At 38.5% G+C, this 11,133-nt stretch overlaps 1 long non-coding RNA gene across 1 annotated transcript; it reads right to left on the bottom strand.

Moving 5' to 3' along the window:
* Window positions 1–6,544: 6,544 nt before the first annotated feature.
* Window positions 6,545–9,816, bottom strand: LOC150019388 (uncharacterized). Its single transcript, XR_016509250.1, has 2 exons — window positions 9,535–9,816; window positions 6,545–6,758 (listed from the first exon to the last, which is right to left on the bottom strand). It is a non-coding gene; the product is annotated as an uncharacterized LOC150019388 (long non-coding RNA).
* Window positions 9,817–11,133: the final 1,317 nt, after the last annotated feature.

Here is an 11,133-nt window from a genome sequence, read left to right as displayed (position 1 = left end):
GCTAAAATGTACCTGTTTCTCTTTTCACTAAGACAAATCAATTTACATGGTATTTTTAGTTTGGAAGATGTGTTCTTATCTCATATTTGAAAAGTATCAATTTATGATATTTCTCCTTTCACCAGTTATGTTTAAAACATTAAAAAATGAATGTAAATGAATTAATGTTTTAATAAATTCACTTTCCAGAATGCTAACTCTAATTTTATGAACTATATCAGACACTTTATTTGCAGAAGTGACTTCTTGTTCTGTTATGAAGTATGCAGTATAACAAACAAAAAGCTAATAATTATCCAAACTAATTAGAGAGTACCTAAAAGCAATCCTTTTAATGCAAAAATCATGAAAGATTATAAAAGAGCTGAGTTTTATAGCCAATGGCAAATATAAAAATTATATAACTTCAAAGTAAGAGACTTCAAACAAAAGTGGAAAAAGTGCTGAAAGAACAAACAGATTAAAAAATAAATTAATAGGAACAAGAGAGTATATTAGGAATGGAATCTGGGTGTGATATCATTGCATTATTTTCAGATCTGGTGCTTTACTTTGGAAGCCACACAACTAATAATTAAGGTAATTTTAATGGGTGCCCTTGTTTCTTAATGCAGACAGGGAAGAAAAACATGAGGAATAACTCAGAGATAGATCATGTTATATGCTCTGGGTTTCACTATCATTATTTAAGCCTGTTTCCTTCTATATTACAAGACAAAATATATCAATTTGTGGAAACTATAATAAAAACCCATCTTGATGGTTGGGTGTATAGTTTCCATTAAAGTATAATCTGGACATGGAAACTAGATTTAATACTCTATCAAGAAAATAAGTGACTTGATAAGGCAGGTTATAGCAACAGCTCATGAGACATGACAATAGCAATTAAAATTATCATTACTTTGAACCATCCCCAGAACTGTGAAATTCTCTAAATAATAAAAGTAACAAATAAAAAATATCAGTACTAGCTATGGTATACCTTTATGGGAGATCTCTTATGTTTATGCCTGATCATACATGATTCTGTTCTCTGATGAGAGTAGTCCATAAGCAAAAATTCACAGCCTTTGCTTTTCTTTTGAATATAGTGTATCTTCTATAGTTTTTATTTATAAAAAGCAAGGCTAAAAATATAAACAAATCAAAATATCGCATTGTCTTTATATCTAATTTGTTTGAAAGGATTATAATTTTTAGAAGTGCATTAAAAAATCAAAGATAAAGTACTACACTCAAAATCAGTAAATGCCTATTTCAGTATTGTGGAGATATTTGTATAAAAATCTATTGTCAACTGAGATTGTTAAGTGTTAAGAGAAACAAAAAGGGGTAAATACAAGTGAGCTACTTGTTTATCCCATAAGGAGGACCAGACCTATATTCTACCTATGGCTTTCCATAATAATCAGTATGTAACTTCCTCATGGGTTCAAGGTTCTAAACATGTGTGTGTAACTTATGCCTGTCACAAATATACAACAAACCTATATTTAAGTGCCATATTCATAAAAAGCCAAATTCTGTGTCATTTCCACAGCTCTTCCTTGAAAAAGTAATGATCACAGCAATTGTATGAAGCCAAGACATTTTCTTATTGAGTAGAGTAACGTGTATACATTATTAAAACTGAATGGTTCCATATCACTGAACCTCTCCCATCCCAGTCACCAGTCATGGCCCCAAGCTATGGGATCCAATTGGCAGCAACCCAACATTCTCATCAGAATAAGAAGGGAGATAAAGCATTGCTCAAGAAGAATGTCTGATATCTAGAATTACACAAGGTTAGAAATTCAAATAAACCAACCCCAAGTAATTTACCCTGTATGTCTAAAATTGTATGTCCTAGTTTCATAGGGACTAGTCCTAAAAATCTGTACTGATTTTACCATTAATAAGTTTGTAAAAATTCTGTTGGTGTTTGTGAAGATTGGCTGTGTCTAGCAAACACAGAGAGCCATCAGCAACTCTGACCCCAACTTTTTCTTTGTCTTAGCATCACAAAGACTGCTGCAGAGCAATTTCTTTCTTAACTCTATTTCACATCTATAGTGTACTACCACAGCAGTACATAGAAACAGAATTCTTTGCTTAAGCCCAATGAAATGTTTTGTCATTTTAATTCTGAAAAGGATAGATAATAAGTGAAGATATAAACAGTGAAAATCAAAATTTGAAAGGCTACTCTATGTATCCTCCAGTGCCCTTCTGTTTACATACAGAAATGTTAATGCAAAAAACATCATCTAGAATTTTTCCTTGTTTCTAGATTAAACTACACACTTGTCAACAGTTTAATAAAAATTGGTAAATTTTATAAGCATTCCTTTTAACACTTGAGTAACACCTTCTGAATTAATTGCAGAATGGCTATGTAATTAAATATATTTAAGAAAATTTCTTGCAATTATACATTAAGCTCTGTTCACAAAGTCACCTAACCCATCAGCTGTCAAATAAATAATCTCAGAGAAGTCCTAAAGGCTCTTATTCGCCATTGAATACATAGCAAACTTTTGTGTAATTAGGTCTCCTTCTCATCTATATGAGAAAATGTAACTACACAGAACTCACTGGCATCATATTTCTACAAAAATATAATTAAATTCAAACAGTACCTACATGTCTTAGCATGAGACATAAGATACTTTCTGAAAGTCACACATATTGTTAGTGGTATGCATTTTTATAACAATTTTAAGCATATTTTATTGATTATGTTGTTACAGTTGTCCCAATTTCTTTTCCCTTTGCTCCCCTCTTCCCAGTACCTCACTTCCCTCCAGCAATCCCATGCCCCTTAGTTCATGTCCATGGGTCGTGTATATAAGTTCTTTGGCTTCACCCTTTCCTATATTATTAACTTCCCACTATTTTGTACCAACCATATAACAATTTTATTGATATCATTAGCATAAAATAAAATTCACTCTTTTAAAGGACACAGTTCAGTGATTTTTAGAGTTGTGCAGTCATTACTACTTATAGAACATTTTCACCACCCCTAAAAGAGATCCCATATTGATAAGCAGTCAATGCCCTTTTCCCCTATCCTAAGCCCCAAGTAATGACTAATCTACCTTTGGTCTTATTAAATTTGCCTATTTTGGACATTTCTTATCAGTGAAATCCTACTATATACGTGGCCTTTTCTTACTTCTTTCAAGGTTCACCTATATTGTAGCATGTAGCAGCAATTCATTCCTTTTCATTGCTGAATAATATTCCTTTGTATGACTATTCCACAGTTTATGTACTTGTGAGCTGGTGGACATTTGGGTCATTCCAATTTTTGATGATTATTAATAATGCTATTATGAATATTCAAATACAAGTTTTTACATAGACAAGTGTATGCATTTTAAGTTTTATGATTTCCTCTATGTAGCCTACATATAGCTACACTTTTACTATTAATAGTAATGAGGTGGTACCAAATAATGGCTTAAAGACTGATAAGCTGCCTAAATTGAAATTTTAGCTAAGCCACTTCCTGGTTGTATGCACTTGAGCAAGTTATTTAGCCTCATGGTGCTTCAATTTTCTGACCTGAGCTGGGGATAATAATAATAACATCTATCTCTAGACTTATGGTGAGAATTAAATGATGTAACTTACAATATCATAAATCATCAACACAACTTAGAATATTTTGAACACAAAGGCATTTTAGGCAAAAAAAGCATTTAAGCAAACAAAAACATATTCTGAGGCACATTTTGATAAGGCATGGTAGCACAATCACATGACCGATTAAGTAGAACTGTGTTAAACTTTTCTCTTTTCAGGAAAAGTTTTAAAGTACCTGATCATGTGATAAAATGGTATAAAACTAATATACACATACACACATGTACAAGTCAAACTGGGGAAACTGAGTAAGACTGGGAGACTATATCGATGTCTGTATCTTGGTTGTGATATATATTTTTTAAATTCATTTTGTTTTGAAAGGAGGGGAAGGGAGGGAGATAGGAAGAGAAACATGGATTGGTTGCTTCTTGCAAGCCCTCAACCATGGATTTGGCCCCCAACCCAGGCATGTGCCCTGACAGGGAATCGAACCAGTGACCTTTCAGGTCACAGGCTGTCACTCAATCCACTGAGCCACATCAGCCTGGAAGTGGTTGTGATATTATACTACAGTTATGCAAAATGTTACCACTGGGAGAAATGAGGCAGAATGTTGTGCATGCCCAATTAGTATTATTTTATATAATTCCATATGCATCTACAACTATCTCAATAAAAAGAAAAACTCAAGTAAGACTATGTAATCCCAGTATTTACTAAAAGTCATTAAACTGTATGTGGACAACGGATAACTTTTTAAAAAATCCTCCCTCAAGGATGTTTATTGATTTTAGATAGAGAGGAAGTTGGGGTGGGGGAGGCAGAGAAAACATTGATGTGAGAAAGAAACATTAATTGGTTGACTCCTGTACACTATCCTACCAGGAACTGAATCCATAACCCAGGTATGGGCCCTGACAGGGAATCAAACCCACAACCATTTGGTGTATGGTATGATGCTTCAATCAACTGACCCACCTGGCCAGGACTACAACAAATGACTTTTATGAGCTAATCACAGTAGCCTTTAGAAGGTACATATAAGGAAAAGCACTATTATCATCACCACCACCAAGACTTTTTACATTAATTGTCTCTTATGATTGAGAATATATTACACATTTTCTAATTAAATATTATTTTTGTTCTATGTTATTCATTAAATATTTTTTCTAGTTTTCACTGAGATGAAACTGATGATAAACCTTGTGTAACCTTAAGGTATACAATGTAATGATTTGATGTATGTATATATACTGGGAAATGATTACCACAATAGTTAGTAAATAAATCTATCACTTCACATAGTTATAATTTTTGTGCATATGTGTGTAGTGGGAACTTTAAAATCTACTCTCTTAGTGTTTTAAATATACAATACCATATTGTTAATTATAGTGACCATGATATACATTACATCCCAAAATTATTCATCTTACAAATGAAAGTCTGTACACTCTGACCACATTGACATCACCCCCACTCCCCAGTCATTCATGAAATCTTGACTGAGTAGGATACCACCAGGTTCTATTAAGGAATAAAATGACATAGAAATCAGATTTAAAACTCTATCAATAGACATAAAACTAATTTAAAAGAAACAGTATTTTCAGTGAAGCAACCAGTCCATTTTATGTTCCAAACTGTATTTCAAAAACACTTCATACTAATTTATTCATCTTTTAATTTAATTCTCTGATTATTTGGAGCTTGATTCCAAGTTAGTTTGAGTAACAACCCTTATCAAGTATAAAATAGTGAGTTCTAAATTCTTAAGACTACAGATAGGTTGACATTATCACTGAATTTATTTTTAAGTAAAATATTATAAATCCACCTACTATCTATTTCTCCTTATTGAAGCCTGGTACACTTAACTGCATTTCATGACAAGTGGAGAAAGCAAAAATCAAAGCTGATCAAATTTTCTATTTTGGAATAGACAACCACAATTCATTTTATTGAGAAAACATTATATATATATATATATATATCTTAAGTCAGCAATTTTCTGCAGTGTACAATGTAGGATCAGAATAATGCTGGAAATAGGTAGATAAAATTATTCCAGGGTTGCAGTTGCAGTGCTTCCAGTGCTCACTTAATCCTCTCCCCTTCTGGAACTCTTCTCTCCTACTGTAACCAAACTAACAGACGTACTTGATTACCGCCTAAAATCATGTCACAGTATTTGCTGAGCTTCTGCAGTGAGTCAAAATAGAAATTGGAGATCTAGACCAAGTAAATACTGTATATTTGGGAAAATCATTTGTGGTTGTGTTCTTCAACACAGTTTCCAAGATAACCACCAGCTCTACTTAGCAACCCAAGTCTCCCACAGTTAAGGCTCCAATTGTGAAGTTGACTTGTGAGATATTCCCCTGCTTCTGGCTTTGGAGCCATTACTATTCCTAAGAACTACTGTGTAATGGTGGCATAATAGTTGAGAAAAATGTTATTTTGATGAAACAACCCTGTCTACTGGTCCAGAGTTTTAACCTGTCCTCACAATAGGAAACAATTATAGTACAACAGTCAATACGGTTATTTATCAAAGAAAACTCCCTCTAGTAATTTGAGATGGTAGGTAAGACTACTAAATTCTATTAAGCATCAACAGTTGAACTTGCAGTAGAAGCAATTAGAGCTTAAAAAAGCAGAACTAATATTTCTAAGTATTAGACATTCTGAAATGTCACATATCCATAGCTTTTGAAAATATTTTATTTCAAGGTAATTTCATAAGTACTCATAAGAATTTACCAATTTGGATTTGGGGCAGGGAGCAAAACAGAGTTTCTGCTTAGGTGTGTCTGCGAATGAATCATAAGAAGGGCTTTGTAATGAGGTCAGCAAGTAAGGAAATGCATTTCAATGGTGACATTTGGCTCACAACATTGTGTATGGGTGGAGTCTTGGAGAGATTGATAGAGAAATTCTAACTTCAGCAAGTGAAACCACAACATTAACTCCAGTTTTTATTACCTAATACAAGTCCAGTGCCCAAACAGGACTCTAAAAGTCTGTCACAACAAGTCCTCTGCAGGTGCATTACACTTGTTCTGGAGGTGATGTTGACATGCCAGTGTCTAGGCCCATGTGTCACTGCATCAAAGTCATACCAGTCCCTCTGGCTCCTGGCATGGATCAGCACAATGTCAGATCTAATTAAACCACTGAGAAAAGAAGAGTTTGGTAAATGTGTGAATTTAAACAAGGCAAGGGACTACCCTCATTTTGAGTTCATTCCTCATTAACCATTAGTTCAATAAGAGAATAAGTGAAACAAATTGTAGTTTAAGAAAAAACTATCTTGTGGTTCTCTGCTATCACTCTCCTAAAATTCAATTACTCAAGACCATTCTATCTATGAAACTTTTGGATCATCCACATGGTGCTAACCCTCACAAATATGGTAAATGAAGAGCTGATGTTATGTTTTTTTAATTATTCAAGTAATTTGGTTTTTTTTCTGATAAAAGAAAAAGTGGTACTTTTGTTCAGATTGGTGAATAATATGTACATCTCTTTACAATCATCTATGCTCTCATAAAACATCAAAGAGCAGCTATTTTCAGTATGCAAATAGGATGCACGAAATAACAACAGAGTCTAAATTTGACAATAGGAAACAACAAGCCTTCATGGCCACAATCAAAAGTATTAACCAATATAGGTAGTCTTATTTAACAATGTGAGTAGAACATACTATATCTATCATTTGGATAGCTTGAAGACAAGTATGTACCATATTTAAAAAGTCCCTCCAAAGTAGTGAGATACTAATCTGTTAGCAAAGAAATTGTTTATTTTTACTTCAGAATTGCTGGAATAATTAACCATAGTTTTCTCAGCAAATAGTAGCATTTATGCTAAATTCTTGTTTTTTCTTTAATGTTTTATGAGAAATAACTAACCAAATGAGCTGTTCCTATTTCACAGAAATGAGTAATACAGTACTTCTCCCTTGTTCGTGTGAAATAACCTCTAGTATCAATGATTAAAGTAAACTTAACTGCTTTTTCAGAGCTCAAAATAGAAAGAGTTACAAAGTGAACTACTGAAGACAAATGGCTTCAAAAATCTTATTTATGGAGTAATTTCTATTATTGTGTTTTTTTCTTCTGTCCATTTTTAATCATATACATGTCTTACAAACTTAAGCCTGACTTTCCAATCATTTACTAAGACTTCTCTGCTTAATAACATTTAAAAACCAGTATCTACTGTGTTGAAATTTATATTCTATTTCAAGCCTATTATGAAACACACATGTAAACATGTAAAAGAATATAACTGCCCTCCAGTATTTCAACTTCCCATTAAAATGCAAATATAATTATTTCATTAGCGAGGCAACAATATTCACAACCGTCAACCACACAAAATCAATATCTTTTCCTTGTACATCTCAACTTCCCCTAAGATACAATCTTACTCTTATGATAGATCATTTGTGGATGATTATTTTTGGATTTGGACTTGCCATTATTAACCATGATTGAAAGGGGAAAATTACAATATGTAACATGATTTGAGATTTTAAATTCATATATGTATCCAACTCCCTAGAGGAGCAAATATAAAAATATTTCACTAAATTTTAAGCAAACAACTGGAAAATAACACTTCTGTCAGTCCCTAAACATTAGACGAACAGGGGGTATATCGCTCAATGCAACTAAAAGTATGTCATGAAGGCAACAGACAGCAAATAATGTCTTTCATAGTAGACAGTCCCAGGAGTCTATCCAGGCCACACTTTATTTTGCCATAGATAGAAAACTCTCCACAGAAACTCTGTTAGCTTAATAACACTAGATAAGCGGCCCCAGTGAAAAGATTCGTAAAGATTCGAGTGAGTGTGTGTGTGTGGAGCAGGAGGAGGAGGGGGAAGAAAAGAAAAGACAGAGAAAGGCAGACAGATAAAAGAACCAAGAAAAAAGAGCAGCCAAGAAAGAGAAATTTGGACGGGACTGCTAGAAATCTGCCTCTCCACTTCTCTTTTTCTTTGCTGGGATTGGGTTTCATTTCTTTGGGCGCCCCTGACCTTGCAGTCTTCCAACTCTCCACGCTCCCCCTCCTGTCTGCCCCCTCCCCGAGCCTGCGCCTGCCTTTGTGTCTGCCTGTCACTTACCGGGGAGCCAACGGAGCGGATTCGGGAGAAGCACAAAGCCAGGACACAGATTTGCCTACAAATTCTCTTACACACATTCCCCAGGCTGCAGGGCACAGCCCGTCTCAGAGCTGATGTACCTTGAGAAAGTGGGCTCTGGTCTTGTTTGGGGGACCAGAGAAACTATTCTTTCCTCTCTCACTCGGCGCCACTCACAAAACGCACGGACTTAAGGAAAAAAACAAATCCCCCTTAGTGTACTCCAGTTTCGCTCCCCGTGACATTCCCTCTTACGTCCCCCAAAAGGGGACACGGGGGTAGAAGAGGCGAATGCAAACCCAGACACAGAGCGACAGCAGATAAAAGGGTCGAAAACCCCCATCAGTGTTCTTTCTGGGGTGGGTTAGGGCACACCAGGGACTCGTCTGACTTACACGGAGGAACGGGGAGTGGGAGGGTTAGAGGAAAATGTAGTGACCCCCAAACCTTAACTATTTTAGAAAGGAAAGCAAAGAAAAATCACTTTCCTGAGGATAAAAGGCCGGGAAACCGACTGGTCGGAGTCACAAAGGTAACTTTTCCGGGTTCGGAGTAGACGAGCAAAATAGCAGGAGAGGGAAGAAAACACAGAACTATAGGTTTAAAGGGGGGGGGGGTGTTAAAACTATATTTGTCAGCCATGTTGAAGAGGCTCCAGTAATTTGTGAAGCTTCCCTGTTCCCTCTTGGTATTTGTGGGTGACACTGCAGGGTTTGCTCCCCCGTCCCTTGAAGCCCGAGAGAAAGCGAAGGAGAGAGGAAAAGGAGAGTTTCGCGGGAAAAGAGAAGCGCTCTGACCTCGTTCTCGTCCCGCAGCCTTGCAGCAATGCAGCAGTTGCAGTCGGGTCTCCTTTCTAACAAATCCTAAAGGGCAGCCATCTTGCTTCCTTCTGCTTCTCTACGAAAGCAGCCTAGCCTCCGCATCAATATTCATAAGGCAGTTTGACGTCTGTTCTCATCACTCGGCGGGGCCGGCGTCTCGGGGCGGCAGCGCCGAGGGGGCGGACGTGACTCGCATGCCAGCCGGGCCTGGGCGCACGGCGCTCGCGGAGGCGGCTGTCGCCCGAGCTCTTCTCCTCAGCTTCCTGGCCAACGCCGCCGCCCGGCCGCCTCCTCCTCCTCCTCCTCCTCCTCCTCCTCCTCCTCCTCCTCCTTCTCCTCCTCCTCCTCCTCCTCCTCCACCTCCTATGGTCGGATTTCGCCTCCTCCGCCGGGCCTTCGTCGCCGCCCTGGGGCTCTCTGCCCCCGCTCCCAGGGAGTCACCCCCCAGCCGGGGCGTCCTGCACCAGGGCCGCGGCACTCGGGGGCTGACACTGGGGCGCGCGGTCTTGGCCCGATTGCCCTCGCGTAGTGCGGCCGGGGGGAGCGGCGCGCCCGCCTGAGCGCGGGGGAAGATCCAGCCCCCGGGCGCCGCGGCCAGACCCGGGACTCCCAGGGACCCTCGGACGCGTCTCCACCCCGGGTAAAGGCAAGGGGCAGGCGCGCAGGGGTAGGTGTCGTGGGTGCCTGGCACAAGGATACAAGACCCCAGCTAACCTTTTAAACTTTTTGTTGGTACCTCACTCCACCACTCCTTTAGAGGTATCTGAACACCCCACGCCCCCGCGCGCGCGCGCCCACCGCCGCCTCGAACCCTTCCACTATCCCTTCCGCCCACCTCCTTTCAGGCATCCCAGCACGCGCTCCGCACGCACCCACCTCCTCCCGCAGGGGCCCGCACCTCCATCCCCTGATGGGTCCTCCGTCCACCACCTCTCCCGGGTTTTGACATCGTCTTGTGACTGTCACTTCAATCATGCCGGACAGAAGCACTCCCCAATTTTCCTGAGGGCATGCCCTTAGTGCAGTCAAGGCCTGCACTTGCAAAGACTCTAACAAGTTAGGAAACTGACCGAGTCCCGCTACTCCCGGCCCAGCCCACCTTCTGTTTACTTTGCCACGTGGGTTGGGAAGTAGAGGGATTCTCACAGATCCAAGAGGAATTTCACAGTGACTACTCGTTCGATTTGGTCGTAAGAAAAAAGCCTGTACCTTCAAATGCATAAGTTTTCTCCCGCCAGAGTCTCTGTTGTAAAGCTTATTCCACCCGTAAGTAACAACGAATTCGACCCATAAAGGACAAAATTCCGAATGACGGACGCTCGGTTTTTCCTGATGTTCCGGACTCAGACTGGACAACTACGCCTGTCCATTGACAGTTTTTCTTTTCCATTGCCGAGCAGTTTTACTTCTCTTTTTAATGCTCCTTTTCCTAATCATAACTTTTTATTTTAAAAATGAGATAAAGAACAATGTGAATCATTATATCTAACAGTAGTTTCTGAGATTTGTCGTCTAGCTTTAAGTTGTCGTGTTACTGACATTCAAGTTTCAAATACATATTTTGCGCACATCTTT

Source organism: Furipterus horrens, unplaced genomic scaffold (assembly GCF_987537825.1).
Source record: "Furipterus horrens unplaced genomic scaffold, mFurHor1.1.pri manual_scaffold_2, whole genome shotgun sequence".
Lineage (NCBI taxonomy): Eukaryota > Metazoa > Chordata > Mammalia > Chiroptera > Furipteridae > Furipterus > Furipterus horrens.
This window is presented reverse-complemented; position numbering and strand designations above follow the sequence as displayed.